The sequence below is a fragment of the Triturus cristatus genome, chromosome 11 (genome assembly GCF_964204655.1).
Source record: "Triturus cristatus chromosome 11, aTriCri1.1, whole genome shotgun sequence".
NCBI classification, from domain to species: Eukaryota; Metazoa; Chordata; class Amphibia; order Caudata; family Salamandridae; genus Triturus; species Triturus cristatus.
In genome coordinates this window covers 153,515,273-153,533,316 of record NC_140594.1, presented here as the reverse complement: position 1 = coordinate 153,533,316, position 18,044 = coordinate 153,515,273, and the positions used below count along the sequence as shown (strand labels likewise).

Sequence of the window (18,044 nt, the reverse complement as noted above, 5' to 3'; positions counted from 1 at the left end):
TTGCTGTAGGTTTATTTCAGGCTGATGAGGTCCCAATTGTTTTAACTTCAGTTTTTGTTCAAGTGGCCGTGACTGGAATGACTTTGTAATCAGCTCTTGTACTGTATTCATGATGGGGTGTCGGGTGTTGCTGGCCTTACCAATATATATATATATATTAAAGAAACCTGTCAATAATCAAAGTACAACGTATAAGGTGCAGTGCAATAATATCAAATTTCAGTATAAATACATTATACATATATCTTGTGCAATATCCTAAAACATCTCAAATGACTGCTAAAAATAGAGCCGTACTGCCTCCTGCCTCTCTGTGCCATAGTGGTTGCTGGAGGCACTGAAAGACACTGCTTGAGGGCCTTGAGAGTGACCACATGACATGCATAGCTCCAACTACGATGTAAAAAAATATATAGCATCAGTTGCCTTACCTTTAACACTGGTGTTTGCTGGGTTGTAGCCGGGGTCGGGTGAGAGAGCAGCAAAGGAGGTTGGGGTCCTCTTGTTGTTTGCTGGAAAATTGCCCCAAAATGCGGTAATGTTTCAGGTTGTCAGGTGCTGAAAATGAAAAGATAACAATTTATTTTTGAAACAGTAGGGTAATGAAACAAAGACTGTGGGGAAAAAACATAACGCTCCAATTTTTCCTTGCAGTTTGTATCCAGCTCTTAGATGACAGTTATTAGCTCTCTGAGAGTCCGTTGTAGGTTAGGATTTTAACTTAGAAACTGCAAGTATCAAAAGGATCTCTGACAAAAGCAGTGCCTCACTGACCTATTTACATCATATGCATTTTGTGATCTGCATCAGGTATATATGTTCTTTGCAGCAGGCACATTAAGCTTCTGCGCTGCCGCCTGCTGCTAGTTCACTACTGGGACGGTGGGACCACAAACATACTAGTCTGGCAGACTGCCAACGCTCCTACATATATAGGTCAACAACTGATGTTTCTATTTGTTTTATATAGCGAAGTAGACCCGAGACATCGGATCGGGCATGTATTTTATGTATGTGTTGTAAAAACTTGCAAGTGGTTGTAAACACGCACTTTTCTACTTTTCGTCGTTGCTTACGAGAACCAAGGCTGACAGTAACTGCGCCTCGTTTACTGCCAGACTTGCTTGTCGTAAGCAAGGACTACAAGTACAAAGTGCTTATTTACTCACCGCTTTCAGGTTTGTTTTCAAAACACATAAAACACATAAAAAGTGACGAAAAATCAAGAAGCACTCAGTCACCCGACCAAGAAAGTTGTGAAACAACTGGACACAAACCAAGAGCACATCTGGTAAATGCCTCTGAGCAGGATTGCCAATCAGAGGAAAACAAATTCACCTCATTGCAGTGCTTGAAGACCACGGTGAAAGACAAACACAGGCAAGATGTCTGATAACCACGCAAAGAAAGCTAATAAGTGACTTGGGTCCTATTGTGTGTGTGATATCATGACAACCCTATAATACCCTCAAACCCTGGCCGCCACTGAAAACAGCGTGTGCGGAGGTCTGTGCTTAAGACAGCTGGACCAACACACATTTAAGTCCGGCTATGTGCCTTTGTGGACTGGAATCTGTGTTTTGTATTTAGATGCATATTCCTAAATATATTGCAGTTGTTAAACATGCCCATACCCAGAGAGAATCGCCCTTGCGAAAGAATTTAGTTCTATGAAGCTCGGTGTAACCCAGAAGTGAATCTTACAAACACAAGAAACAGTATTTGTTTGTTCTCTGAACTGCAGGCAGGTTAGTTCATCTAACAGAGACTTTTATTAATAAATAGCCCAGATTTCATGCTAGTGTAGCTAAAGCAAATCACATCATCATCACCTGCAAAAGACAAACCTATTATTTTTCAGTGATATATTGCTTTGCAGCTGTAGCCAAAACAATCTAATAAACGCTATTAGATAAAGGATTCTGAATATGAATGGATTGAATTTGTAGTGGGAGAAAATGAACATATTGCAGCATTTATGTCAGATTGCGTTAAGCCTGTGCATCTCTTTCTCCTTAATAAATGCAGATCAAAAGACTTCTCTTATGTAGAAAGGAGTAATACAAATTTCAGCAATATGAAATAACACAACCACTTTGTAATGTTAGCAGGAAATCAGTCCGGCATGTGCTCTTCTGAATATAAATTATTTCAGGTGGGAAAACAGACCGCTGGCTGCATTGGACTGCAGATTTATATTCATATATGGCGCTAGGCTCAGGAACAAAAAGTGGCGATGTATTTGCTATAAAGTAGGCAGGCATTTGCACTGTCACTGGTGACAGCTATGATAGACATATACTATATAAGAAAAATATCTCCCTGCACAGGGCTCATTTAATACATTGATTAAACTTCTGCAGCGCCCAATTGTTTTTGTCTTAACTTCTCCCTCAGACATCGCCTGGAGAAGAGTGCACTTGTTTCCAGAAGACTATGTTAGAGCAGACAGTTTAATCGAGGCCTCAACATTTGAGCACTGTCAGAATTCCCGCTCAAATGATAAATGATTCTATAATGCAACAGTCTACTGCCGGGGCTGAATTATATTAGCCATCGGTGCTCAAAGCCCATTTGAAACTTAATTGTGCTGTGATAGTGCTATCCCCCAGTCAGCAGAACAGGCACAGCAGGTTTATAAAAATCATCTCCTGTGATTGTTAAATGCTTTCCTAATGAAGCTGACGATCACAACATTCCGCAATAAACGCTTCTGATGAAAGGTAGAAGCGCTCGGTGTTAAGCTATATAGAAATGTAATTATTAGCTGAAGGGTGTGCACGTCGTTTGTTGTCCAGGTTCATAATGAGTAATCTAGAAAGCAGTTTGACAAGTGTGTCTTTGGTCCCGTTTCAGCTAACACATACCCGTAGAATTCGTCAACACCTGATCACGCGTGTCCCCCCCCCCCCCCCCCCCCATGTATCTGCATTACAATGCAATTACTGGCCCCCATCTTTCTTTGCCACTTAGTCCTATGGCAGCCCTTTTGTGCAGGTCTCACTCTGAGAACCTACGCCTAGAGCTGAAAAGACACATTTTAGTCAGCCGTGTGCTGGGCTACATCACAACAGATGGCCGACAGGTGAAGGGAACCACCCCGAGTCTCTGTATGGCCTCAGTCAGCGGTCTTCCCGAAATGTTCACGTTTTATTACAACATCAATAGAAGCTGGGTAGTATGTCAAGCAGAAAATGGAACTGGCAATAATTAAAATACCGCTCTTGGCTTATTTGATTTCTTTTAAATGTAAACAAAGAGATTCAATACATTTAACAAATGACTAGCACATGTCTGCCCAGATAAATGAGTATTTTTTAAAGCACCCTGTAATCAACATTAATTACAACGGTATGAGATAATTTATGTAGAACATACTGGCAGTGGGCAGCAACGTCCTGAACACACTTAGCAAACTATCATCTGTGACCAAAAAAACATGTCTGGCACCCTCGGGGCATTTCAGGGGAACGTTAATGGTTTTCTGAAGGTGTCCCACCCACTTCGAGATGCGCTGCTTGTTTTTTGTCGACCACCCCATTAGGTGAGCCCACCATGTTGGCAGATAATTGTTTGGAGTTATATACTAACGCAAATGCTCGAAGATGCCAACGCACTGTCCTTTAAAGGAGTGTTCTCTTCCAGCAAGGAGCCATAGTTTCTTTGTGATCATTCAGTACCTATGACCGTGGAATTGATTTCTTTTCCAGTGAAGACGAGAACTCATAAACGCAGCAGCTTGTAACATTTTAAATTACAGTACGCATGATTCAGCCGTCATGTTTTTTTCATTTACCGTTACAAGATGGTCTCAGCCCTTTCGGTGTTATTGTAGCTGTCATATGCAATCACAGATACTCAAACACAAAGCCTTTCTGGATGTAGTAGAAAGAGTCAACGCTGATGTAAATGTACCCTCTGTCGATACTATTGAGCCAGCCGCAAGCATAGGTTAATCCATTGAACAGCACGAAGGAGGGGGCCTTATACACACACACACATACCTGTGTTGGCTTCCCCAGTTGTTCTAGAGAGCCTGGCGAGTCTCTCTGGAAATACGGGAACTGAATTCCCCACTTTCCCGCCTCTCTTGCCCTTGCTTTCCAGTGTCAAAAAACGCTATGCAAATGAGGCGCAACCCGAGCCCTTTCAAATGGACTGAACCTGGCAGCACCTACCACCCCTGAGAGTGGGAAGTTAAGTGACACCCATTCACTGCTTACACGAGAATGCTTAGCTGAACAGGTTCAACAGGAGCCCCTGCTTTCCGTCCCGTGCCCTCAGCCCGCACACATTCTCTCTGGCACTCCCGAGCTCGAGCTGCATTGATGGGGACTGGGACAGGAACTTTACTGGTTTCCTGTTAATTTGTAATCGAGTCTTTTTTATTACTCTTAAGTCCCGCGGGCGGCTGTCCCATGCAAACGGTGGCTTCACACTATCTACTTATTTCCTGTGAGGTTGTATTTCTACTCAGAATACGAGCCTTCCAGGTCCTATTCCCTCCACACAGATAAATCCTGTCTCACTTGCTAACCTCTGACCTATTTCACCTGTTCTGTACTGTTATGCCTGCTAGCTGAGGAAGCATTACCTACTTTATAATATGCTTTTGGACGGTACTCCTCCATAAAACTCATGCACTGCACTGTAACAACTTAATACACGCTGACCTACCTTTATATAAGCTGAAGTCCTCGATAATTCCCACGCAGTGAGTCCACGACCACGAGGCTCAGGCGACGTCAGTGTCACGCGAGTGAAGTGAACCGTTACTGGATCCGAGTGACGCACGCTTAAGCCTTACGACACTGCTGCAGCGCCGCGCGCTGCAAAATGGCCAATCACTGCATGACTACATTAAGTCAGAGACAGTGATTGGCCATTGTGCAGGGCGGCTGAACCACCCACGCTCGGCATCCAATATGGATTGCCCCTGCTGTGCTGCGCGGTGACCGGCCAATACTGGCGCTGCATGCAGCGCCAGGATTGGCTTGGAGGGCACAGTGACTGCTCGCCCTGTCGCCCTTTTGCTGCCAGCGCTGCCGCCAGCAGGTCCTGCACCCCCCTGATGAATACAGGCCCCAGCTAGGCCCGCAGGACACAAGGGTTCGCTCTCCTGTAATGGAATCTATAAGGAAGTTGGCACGGAAACTGCAAAGTACAAAGACAGCATTTATTAACCCTTAAGGGTGGTCCTACAATCCACACAACACTCTTCAGTATTGCATAGAGTAGCACAAAGAACTTACGTACATGGTCCCCTTTTATACACAATAGAGGGGCTCATAAGTGGGTGGATACAACATGAGGCCGAAGAACATTACCATTTATGGTCATTTTTGATACTGAATCAATATGTGGGCGGAGCTAACACACTCCTTGAGCCCGCGAAAACATGGTCAAGCAGGGTTAAGTGATAACAGATGTGGTCAAGTCTGGGCATGCGCCAGATGGACAAAGGAGCTATTTATAGACTGTTACTAGGCAGATTACAAGAGCAACTAACACAGAGGTTGGACTCTTCTCGTGGGGAACACGTGGAAGCATGACAATACAAAATGGAGTCCGAACTTCGGTCAACATAACAGAGAAAACATGATCTAAAGTAAGGGAATTAATGTCTTTAGTAAATGCTTAATCACATCGTTGTTTCAATTTACAACAGACGACCCTTTCAGCATTTACTGAAGACATCCGGTTTGTTAGGATAATCATCATATATATCGATTATCATCATTTCTTCTACTTCCTTAGCTAAACATTTCTGATAAGTGACATTGGCAATAGCTTTCTTATCGGGGATACAGAATGATACGCATAAGGAGCAGAGCAAGGGACCACATTGAACACAGATACAGCACGAAAACAGAACTGCTACAATAATACAGAGACCAGTTAAAACTTTCCATCCCCAGGCAGTAATTAATGCCCAAAACCATCCAGAAAAGGACCAAGTGCCGTTTTCTGTATGGATTTCAGCTGCAATTTTATGTAGTTTATTGATGGCATTATAAACTGATGGCGTATGATCAGGGATAAACACACAACAGCTACTTCCAATAATTTTACATGCTCCTCCTCTATCAGCTAGCATAACGTCTAATACCATACGATTCTGCAATGCAACGATTCTAGTAATTTGCAATTCCTCCGTAAGATTTCCAAGAGCAGCAGCAGTCTGATTTGTCACAGCCTCTACCACTCTTGTTAATCTTCGGATCTTCCTACTGTTCAGGGCAGCTCCAACAAAGAAAAACAGTCCTAAGTTAAAATCAATATACTGCTGCAGACTGGTATCAGTCTGATCTACATCATCAATTGATAAAGTACGTTTATACCTATTTACAGTCACATTATTCAATAATTTCAGATCCTTATGATACGATGCGGGTGCTAGGAATACAGGAGGTAATAGAAAGGATACATAGCATACCCCAGACCACCCAGCCGGCAGACGGTAATAACCTTTATTTCCACATACAAAGTACGTATTATGGGAGGCTAAAAAGGTACTATTCAACCCATCAATGTTCAAAACAGTAATACAATCACTAACACCAACAGGAATAAAACCCACACTCTGGACACACAGGTCCGCTTGAGCTTGTGCTACTTGAATCACAAATTTGTCCTTTCCCACAGTGTCTCTTGTGTTCGTGAAGATGTAGGGAATGGATTCATTGTCTGGTCGGTACTCTTCCCACTCCCAAATTGTCCCATTCGCTTGCGGATACCCATTTTTATCTTGGTGGCATTCTTTATTGAGTCTGAAGAGCAATCGTCCCACTGTCGGTTTCCGAGTGGCAAAAAGCAAAGTGTACCATGCTCTACAAGAGCCATTATGAGAGAAAGGAAGTGGTATAAATGGCGTTCCTCCTTTCTTCTGATGGGCTGGCATCATCCCACATATCCAACAGTTCGTAGCGTTCGTAGCAACGTGGGTATGATGCAGCATCTGGATGAAAGTATTATTCAAATAAGACTGTCGATGCTTCAACTCTTGATACGGTAATGTATAAAAGTAGTGCTCCTCAGGCACCGGAGTTGTCAACACAAGTATTTTCCGAGCGGGAGTTACATCCTCCACAAACCATGTGGTTATCCCAACAATGGCTACTGTCAACATGAACCCTAATGCACAAAGGATTTTCTTTTTCTCCATGTCAAAAAATAAAAAATAAAACAATATCTTCCTGAAACTGAAAGTCTGTCAGAACTCTTCCCCTTGAGCAGCGGTCGATTTCTTCACCAGCGGGCCAAGACGGGTGTCGCTACACTAATGCAGGGCTGATCCCCCCCCCCCCTTGCCTCATCGGCTCTCCGTTTCACTAACCCAAGGGCCGTTCTGACAGTATGTCCCGGTACTGGAGAACTCACTTCCTTGGTCGAAGATGATATCGCCTTCCTCCAGGAGTCGCGTGGTCCGGAAAGAGCTCCTCAGTGGCGTTTGGCTCCGCAGCACGGCCTGTCTCTGCAGCCAAGATTTCTCGTTGATCGGTCAACACGGCAGGTTCCACCAATCCGGGCGGCACCTTCCTACAGTGCAGGGAATGGATCCAATTCTTTCTGTTGGAGACTCGCACAGCCGTCCTCGTTGCGAGGAGGACCTGCTCAGGACCCACCCATCTCGGTTCCAAGCTGTTTGTTCTGTCAAAGATTTTTACCATCACGTGGTCACCAGGTCGGAGACCATGTCCTTCACCGGTGGACCGATCAGGGAGCGCCTCTCGGACCTGTTGATGAATAGAAACCAAGTTATCCGTTAACTGTGCCAGATAATCGTTCATCATTACACAAGGTACATCATACACAGTTTTAGGTTTTGGTGGACCCCAAATATTCATTGGGCGGCCAAAGACAATCTCATACGGTGTAAGGCCAGTTCGAGAGTGTGGTACCGATCTAATTGACAATAACGCCAGCGGTAGAGCATCTGGCCAAGTCAAAGACGTCGAAGCTTGAATTTTAGCGATCTTGAGCTTCAGTGTACCATTATACTTCTCGACTAGTCCTGCAGACTGAGGGTGGAATACCGCGTGTAACTTCTGGGTGATGCCCAGGCCCTTCAAGACGTACTTTATAACATCCGCTACAAAGTGAGGCCCATTATCACTCCACAGAAGTCTACAGACGCCATATCGAGGGAAGAACTCTTTCAGCAGCAGCTTCGCAGTAGTCATTGCAGTATTGTCTTTCGTAGGGTACGCTTCAACCCATTTACTGAAGGCGCAAACCACTACTAGAACATACTTCAAATTGTTACAGCGCTCAAGCTGGATGTAATCCATCTGCAAAACCTCGAAGGGTGCGTAGGTGTCACAAATCCTCCTGCTGGAGTTCGAGTACCCTTTCCTGGGTTATACCTCAAGCAGATCATACAAGTCTGCACCACCCTCTTTGCCGTGCTAGCAATCTCTGGATGCTCCCAGACTTGGGTAAGCAATTTCACAATTGCGGAAGCTCCAACATGTGCTAGCCCATGTGCCATCTGAACCATAGGTTGTACAAAAGCCGTGGGTAATTTCCATCTATCCATCTGCTTATTTCTCCAGCAGCCCTCATCATCCAGCTCTCCCTCACTAGCCCATTGTTCCCTCTCTTTGTCAGAAGCGGTCCTTTGCATTTCCCGCACTTCCTCCTTCGCATCACGCCATCTTTCCACCTGTGACTTTACCACATACATGGCAGTAGCACCGGGCTGCATCGCAGTCTCCCGTGCTACTCGATCTGCTAACGCATTCCCTTCTCCAACTTTGTCAACTACTTTCCTATGGGCGCTACACTTAACGATGGCAATTTTCTTTGGGTATGTCAATGCAGTTAAAAGATTGTGAACTAACTCTCCATGCATTATCTGTACTCCATGTGACGTTAAAAACCCTCTCTCCTTCCAGAGTAGGCCGAAGTCATGCGCTACTCCGAAGGCATAGCGGCTATCTGTATAAACATTCACACATAATCCTGTACTGAGCTCACATGCTATTGTTAATGCTATCAGTTCCGCTGCTTGAGCTGATTTCTGTGGTATGCGTGCAGTCTCCACTATCGTTTGCAACGTGGTAATTGCATACGCTGCTGAAGTCGTACCATCTGGTAGCTTCAGACATGATCCGTCCACCCACAGTTCTCCATCTACATCTGGAAAGGGCGTATCCTGGAGATCAATACGACCCTTTGTTTGTTCCTCAGTCACGAGAATACAATCATGTGCTTTCCGCGCCTCAGGCTGGGTTTCGGGGTATGGCAACAATGTTGCCGGGTTTAACGTTACGCACCTTTTCAACGTAATATGAGGAGCCAAAAGCGTCAACTCATATCCCGTTAAGCGGGCACTGGTCAAATGCTGCGTCTTTGTTTGATTAAGCAGGGCATCGACAGCATGGGGGACTAATACCAACAACTTATGAGATAACACAATTCCCTCACTTTGGCGTATTGACACAGCTGTCGCCGCAACCGAGCGAAAACACCCTGGTAATGCTCGGGCGACAGGATCAAGTACAGCCAAAAAGTATGCACAAGGGCGCTGCTTGTCGCCGTGCATCTGCACTAAAACTGACAATGCACATCCATCTTTCTCATGCACATACAACGAAAAGGGTTTTGCATAATCAGGGGTCCCTAACACTGGTGCTGAACAAAGGGCCTGTCGTAGTTGCTGAAAAGCAGTATCACACTCATCTGACCAAGGGATTGGGATAGGCGTGTCCTTTGTCAAGAGGGCTAACAATGGCTTAGCTATGTGTGAAAACCCCAATATCCACTGTCTACAAAAAGAAACAAGACCCAAAAATGCACGCACATCCTTCTGCGTGGACGGTCTCGGTGTGTCCAAAATTACTTGGATACGATCCGGTGTGAGTGCACGTCCCTCCTTAGACAAAAGGTGACCCAAATAAGTCACCTTTGGTCTACAGAATTGCAATTTCTTCCTAGATACCTTATGATTGTGGGATGCTAAAAAGGAAAGTAAGGATAACGTACTTTTTTCACACAACTCCAGGGTGTCAGCCGCCAGCAAGATGTCATCGACATATTGAATGAGGGCGACCCCCTCGAGCAGAACAAAGGAATCCAATTGTCTTTTCAAAGCCTGACTGTAAATGCTAGGGCTTTCTGTGTAGCCCTGGGGGATCCTACAAAAACGATAGGATCTATTATTTAATGTAAACCCAAAAAGATATCGGCTATCAGGGTGAATGGGAATGGAAAAGAAGGCATTCTTCAAATCGATCACTGAGAACATAGTCGCCGTAGGCGGGACCAAAGTAAGCAACGTCGTGATATCGGAAACCACTGGGTACTGAGGTATCACGATCTTGTTTACTTCTCTCAAATCAATTATAAATCGATAAACTCTGGCATCCGTATCCTTTTTCAGTATGGGAAGAATCGGACTGTTACAAATGTTGTAGGGGACTTCCTCCACTACCCCTACCGCAATCAAATCCTGCACTATCTGTATGAGAGCCTCCTCGCCCTCCTGGGAAATACGGTACTGTGGGAGGCGTGGTAACACTGCCCCCTCCTGGACACTAATGTGGACCGGTGGAATCACCATTTGTCCCACATCGGTATCCGAAGTTGCCCACAAAGCACGAGGGAGGGTAGCTAACAGCGCATCCTCTGACATCGCACACATCCGTTCAGACCGGGGGTAATTGTCATTCAATATTACCCGCACACCAGCAGGGGAGCAGCGGATCGTAGCCCTAAAATGCTTTAACATATCAAGGCCCATAATGTTGTCCGGTGTGTACGGGGCAAGCAGAAACGGACAGGGTGCAGAAAAAGAATCAACCTTAAACATGAGGGGCTGCGAAAGAGGGCTTCGGGAGAGTGTACCGTCAAACCCTACCGATGTGACCATTAAGCCGGATGGGGGAGCCCCCGGAACCAATTGCTTAGACAGCGCACTACGTGTCGCTCCTGTATCCACTAGGAACTGATCAGTAGAGCCCAAAACCTCAGCCGATACATAAGGACCCTTCTGATCGACCGGCACCTCAACTGATTCTAACCCCCCATCCAACGCATTCCTATGCATGCTGAGAGTCATGGTACCCCGATCGGTCAATCCCCGACACTTGATACTGATGCTGGCGATCGAAAACATTTGATCTATCTCGGTGCTGCCCAGCAGAGTCAAAACGAGCCTGTTCGTTAGAATTCCCTCTAAAGTTCGAGAAACCCCCTCTACCTCGCGGGCCACCCTGAGTATGCCCCTGACGCGAAGCATGCAACACCGGGCAGTCCCTAGCCCAATGACCCGATTGCTTACAATACGCACATTGGTTCCTATTCAAATCAGAGCGGCCCGAGGGAGGACCATAAGATCCTCCCCTACCTCTATTACTACCCCGTCGGGGCGGGCCATATACTTGTGCCAACATCACCTTTGTTTTTAAATCTTTCGATTTCTTTTCCTTCTGGCCCTTTGCTTCTTGCTCCTGACGCTCATAATACTGGGCGATAGTCAGGAGGGCCGTCGGTGTTGCGGAAGACCAAGAACTTTCACTCGCTTTTAAACGGGCCGCAACTGCCGGCAGCAGATTAGCTACATATTTATCCGCGAAAAGGTGGCGACCCGTATCCTCAGTAAGCGACTGGCCACTAAAATCATGAAACGTCTCCTCAAAACGCGTAAAGAAGTCCGCAACTGACTCGTCAACTTTCTGTTTACATGAAGCTAACATATTCCAGTCAATCTTTTTAGGGGGGATAATTGTCTTCAACTTAGTCAGAATAGCAGCAGGGAGGTCTAAGATACTCTGGGGTGGTTTCTGTGCGGGCTTCCGTTCCCTATCCTCATCCTCAAGGTCAGACCACCGAGCCTTAAAGGCAACTATATCATCTACCTTTCGGACAGATCGCCACATATCCGGTGGTAGAATAAGGCCAAAGAACAGGTCTATATCTGCTAAGGTCATAACGCAAGAATTCAAGGCCCCCTCGACTTCTTCGTAGAAGGCCGCTGGATTCTTGCGGGGATCAGGCAACGCATTCTTTAAGGCCATAACATCAGCTCTATGCCAAGGAGTATAAACCCAATTATACACAAAATATCCTTTAGCATCGGCGGAGGTAATGTCCGAGCTAGTCCCCGCTCCTTTAGGAGGAACATACAAAGGCGCCGCCTCTCGCATTGGTTTAACATGCACTATGCCATCCTTATCTGACTGGGAGGTGGATGAGTGGCCTTCTGCTGTACACGGATCCGACTGCTTCACCTCCCCTGCTTGTTGGCGCGCTTTTCCTTTAAGGGCCAGCACCGCGTCCCGCAAAGCGAACAGCCGCCGAGCCGTGTCAGGAGCCTTAGGGGGAGAGAAAACACCATTATGCAATGCTTTAGCATCCAATGTCACATCATCAGGCTCAAAAACACTGGAGTATTTCCGGTAAGCAGCAGTCACTTCATCAGCAAAGTGACCCAAAAAATACAATTTCTCTCTCTCCTGCCACGGCCCCCAAGTATGGAACAATTCATCCAGGGACACCTTGCCCTTAAGTGCACGGAAGGAAACTTGCCGAAGCTCAGCCATTTGCTCAGCCGACAGCATGGACCGCGTATCTACCTTACCCGGAACCGGGTCAGAATCTTGTGGCCTCGGAGCAGATGCGCCCACATAAGGGGGCGGAGAGCGATCTAGTAAATAAAAATCATCATCGAGATTATTAAGGACAGGATAAAGTGGCTGCCGAACAGCATATTGACCCGAGACTTGCAGCCTACGCTCTTTCTCTTGCCTCTCCGTTTGGTCTTTGTCCTCCCGACGCCTCGCTTCCTGTGCTCGCACATGATCATTCTTCCGTTGTTCTTTATCAAACAGCGCTTTCTCACGCTTCTCTCGCTCACGCACTTCCTTCACCCACAACCGCACACACTCAAACATATCCTGCCGAGCACGCCGTTTACACATACACTGTTCCACATACTCAATCTTACGTATATCAAACGATCCATACAAAGGCCATCGCAACTCAGGATATTTTTTAGTATATTTCCTCCATACTGTGCTGTACATTATGGAAGAAAGACCATGCTTCACATACATATCCCTATTGGGAGTCCCCTCTGGGGGAGCCGGAGCAGATTCCTCGAGGTTCAACCGGTTTCCAAAGCAGCAACACCACTTACGGAGTGCGCTAAAAGCAGGCATGCTCAGAAATAATGCAAAATATGCAATATTATAAAGAAAATGGCACTTAATCGTTGCGCCGTTCAAGGTTACACAGTTCCGGAGAAATCTCTCCACATTACCTGCCTATATGTGTTGCAACGCATATATTTTCACAAAGACAAATACAAAATATGACTAGTCATCACAAATCAAACTCAAATAGCCGGACCAGGCTTCAAAAACTCGGAGCAAGTACCGTACACCGGTTCTTACCAATCAAGAGTCCAGATTCCAACTGCCAAGCTCCAAAATCGCCCAAACGGCTTTCACGGCAGGACCGACAGAAGAGGTCTCAGTCGAGGACCGGCGCCACCCAGACGGTCAGCTCGGAAGGGAAGGAAGAAAAAAACCTCGGGATGCCAGGGCTAAGACGCCGCTGGCAGTGATCACGTCCCTGGCCAAATTCCTCACCTTCGTCGCGACCAGTCCTTCGAGCATCCGAGTCGCCGATGAGCCCCACGTGACGGGCGCCAATTGATGAATACAGGCCCCAGCTAGGCCCGCAGGACACAAGGGTTCGCTCTCCTGTAATGGAATCTATAAGGAAGTTGGCACGGAAACTGCAAAGTACAAAGACAGCATTTATTAACCCTTAAGGGTGGTCCTACAATCCACACAACACTCTTCAGTATTGCATAGAGTAGCACAAAGAACTTACGTACATGGTCCCCTTTTATACACAATAGAGGGGCTCATAAGTGGGTGGATACAACATGAGGCCGAAGAACATTACCATTTATGGTCATTTTTGATACTGAATCAATATGTGGGCGGAGCTAACACACTCCTTGAGCCCGCGAAAACATGGTCAAGCAGGGTTAAGTGATAACAGATGTGGTCAAGTCTGGGCATGCGCCAGATGGACAAAGGAGCTATTTATAGACTGTTACTAGGCAGATTACAAGAGCAACTAACACAGAGGTTGGACTCTTCTCGTGGGGAACACGTGGAAGCATGACAATACAAAATGGAGTCCGAACTTCGGTCAACATAACAGAGAAAACATGATCTAAAGTAAGGGAATTAATGTCTTTAGTAAATGCTTAATCACATCGTTGTTTCAATTTACAACACCCCCCCCTACTAGCTAGCTAATGGGGCCGGCCTGGGTGCGCATGCTCGGGCAAGTTGCTGCCCGAAGCATACATGCGGGGCAAAGACCTGTCAATCATTCAATCACCAGCCAGCCCGCCCCCCCCCCCCCCCCCTGCACACTCCCGATAAAGTCGGGTGCTGCCGGAATAATTTTGGTGCTGCACTCGCAAGTAAGTAAGTAGTAAAAGTTTTAAAAATCATTTACTTTAATTATTTAACCGTAGGGCAGCCGCGGGTCCAAGCAGCAGGGCTGGTGGGGCTACGCCCCTACGCCCCAATGGACGCACCGCGGCTGCCTTAGGCTTCCTGATCAGCCTTCTCTTTTCAAGTCCCCTGTTGTAAATAGATTCCTTAAGGGCATTACTCAGCTTTTTCCTCCTGTTCCCTTCATAATGCTCCAGTGGGACTTGAACTTGGTGCTTACCTATCTTATGTTCGCTCCCTTTGAGCCGCTACATAACTATCCTCTCAGGGTTCTGACTTTAAAAACTGCCTTTCTGGTGGCCATCACCCCTTCGCGCAGAGTGAGTGAGCTGCAAGCTTTCTTCCAAGCCTCCCTTTCTGGCTGTCCATCCGTAAAAAGTAGTCCTAAGAACTAGACCTTCCTTTCTTCCCAAGGTGGTTACTTCTTTCCACATTGGCCAAATCATCAGACAACAACTACTTTCGCCACAATCCAAGACCATGACCGAAAGAATAACATGTGTAAGTAAATACTCTACCATGAGTCAACATCTGAAGAAATCTGTCAAGAAACACTGGACGCTACTACAATTGGAACAGGATTTCAAAAACATTTTCATCGAGGAACCAATATTTGCTTGCACCCGTGGTAAAAACATAGGCGAACTCATCAAACACCCAACAACGAAGAAATCCCAAGCTACCCATAAAGGCACTGTTCCTTGTTTAAATTGCAGTAATTGTCACAACATCATCAAGGGCACTTACATCACGCATCCCATGAAAGGCCACAAAATCAAACTTCATGTTACAGCCACATGTGACACATCAAACATAATATACTTACTGAAATGTCCGTGTGGCAAAGCTTATGTTGGTCAAACAGAGCGAAAACTAAAAGTCCGGCTGAAAGAACACAAAAGCAACATCAGGACTAAACAAATGAAATCCATGGTTGCTCATCATTTCACGGAGGCTCAACATCACAACAGCCAATTAAAAGCTTGCGTCTTAGAGATAGTGGAAAAACAAGAAGGGAAAGACAATCACAGATCATTGTTGCAAAGAGAAAACTTTTGGATATACCACTTAAACTCATTACAACCGCATGGGATGAATGACAGGGTGGAATTCTCATGCTATCTCTAAACCATACGAAGCACATGGACATCTCTTCAACCTGGCTCATCCACCCATAAGACTGCCCTTGGGTACCATCTCGGACGGCCAGCGTGATCTCGTTGATTAATTGTGAACACAAAGCATGCTGTAAATTCGCTATGTCTCATCGTAGCTCTAACATATGTATTATATCACACACACCATACACACTTAAGCACTCTGTTGTTACGTTTAACATCGAGAATCCTCGTTAAAAAAAAAAAAATTGATATTTTTTATTTTTTTATGTTGTTTCAATCCGTTCTTTATCCATTCACGCAACAGACCCGGACAGTCCTCTTTCTACACTTAGTTAACACACGTAAGGACGTCAGTCACGTTAAATTTCACACAACGCGGTAACCCAAAGCCATCACCTCACCGACGGTAGACTCTCCAACGCACAGACACGCCAGTTTGCAAACAGCGGTAAGACTTTGATAAAGCTAGTATCCGTATAAGTTGGGCACGTTAGACTGTTATCGTAACTCGGAACCACCGCTTTACCCCGCCGGTTTCGAGCACCGATACAACCTTGATAACGCAAGCCATCGTATAAGTTGGGCACTTTAGAGTCTCCATTGAACATTTAAGCACGACAGCACTCTAGACTGTTATCGTAACTTAGAACCACTGCTTCACCTCGCCGGTTTTAAGCGCCGATACAACCTTGATAATGCAAGCCACCATATAAGTTGGGCACTTTAGAGTTTTTATTGTATATTTAAGCACGACGGCAATTCTCCCTTGAACATCACACCGCTATAAACATCATTAATATGCCCCGCATATTTAAACCACACTTCACATCTCTAAATATACCCGTTAACGTATAGTTTACATCACAAACACAACCACCTTTCTGTTTAACCGTATGCGATTATAACTGTGCATCATGTAATTCGTTCTTGTATTATTATACATAGATACATTTTCATTTTAGATGTTCCCTGACGAAGGCTATACGCCGAAATGCATTGGAACGCTGAACAACACGATGCTTTGAAGTAAACACCAATGTTGCATTTTGGGAAATGAAGTTCTTCCCGGAATATTGAGGATATGATCGTGAAAATAAAAACAATTTCGAACATTAAGCAAGCAAACGAGTAACATATTTACTTATAACCAAAATAAGCTAACTCAGCTACAGACCAGTGCCCAGGGAGACACCCCACATGGGTGGGGTTGCTTCTTCATTTTGACAAATCATCACTTTGCCCACCTTCTTCCTGCCTCTGCATCCTTCAAAAGAGGAAGAGCGGCTCCGTGTGGATCCAAAACGTGCGCTGTCCTATCTGGATCGCACAAAGCAATTCCGAGTGGACGTCCAGCTCTTTGTTAGGTACGTGGGCGCTAAGAAAGGGCGGGCCATGAACAAACGGACCATCTCCAGGTGGGTCGTTTTGTGCATCAAAGCTTGCTACTCTTTGGCAAAGAAGGAGCCTCCAGTGGGACTGCGTGCCCATTCCTCCAGGGCGACGGCAGCTACCACTGCTTTGGGATAGGGAGTCCCTCTTAATGACATCCATCAGGCTGCTACGTAGACATCATTGCACACATTCACCAAACAATACTGTCTGGACAGTCAAGTCCGGCGAGACGGCTTCTTTGGCTGTTCTGTTCTCCAGGACTTTTTGGTGTGAACATAGTTTGCAGACCCACCTCCGGGGTTGGTATTGGGTTATCTACTCTAAGGTAAGGAATCTAGAACTAACTGTTTCTTTCAGATGAACAAATAACTTACCTTCTGTAATGATATATCTGTAAGAAACATAGGTTAGTTATAGATTCCATACCGCCCCACCCATCCTCCCCGTTCTGTGAACTGACTTCTAGGGTTAAGGACATCCTTTCAGGGCCCTAGTTTTGTGCACCAGCGGTCAGTGTCTTGCATGGCTCTGCGCTTCTGGCGTGGAATGTTGTGTACAGAACTAACATCAGCGCACGAGGGCGGCGTCTATGTAGCTACCGCGACGTCATCCCGACGACCACGACGACGGATGCAGAGTCGACCGACGCCACCTTCCAACTCGCAGGGGGTACTGCTGATGAAAAACTTTCCGTATCCAGTCTGAGGCCTGGGGGAAATTCCAAGGTATGGAATCTATAACTAACCTATGTTTCTTAAAGATATATCGTTACCGAAGGTAAGTAACATGTTCATCTTGTAGTGCCCTTTATCTTATGTAACATTTTCTATACTCTGATTTACACACATTATTTGTCTGTGTGTGTGTAATGTAAAATGCTCTGACATCTTACACATATTATGAGGTGCTTTAAAACAAATGAAATGCATGTGAGAGGGGCAAAGGAGAGATGAGAGCAGTACTTAATTTGAGCCGGTGGGAGGGGCTAAGGAGAGATGAGAGCAGTGCTTAATTTGAGCCAGTGGGAGGGACTAAGGAGGAATGAGAG

The 18,044-nt window shown here is 45.8% G+C and overlaps 1 protein-coding gene across 1 annotated transcript in view; it reads left to right on the top strand.

The window, feature by feature from the left end:
• HIP1R (huntingtin interacting protein 1 related) overlaps positions 1–18,044 on the top strand; it is a 513,161-nt gene that overhangs the window by 460,760 nt on the left and 34,357 nt on the right. The gene's annotated exons all lie outside the window — the stretch shown is intronic.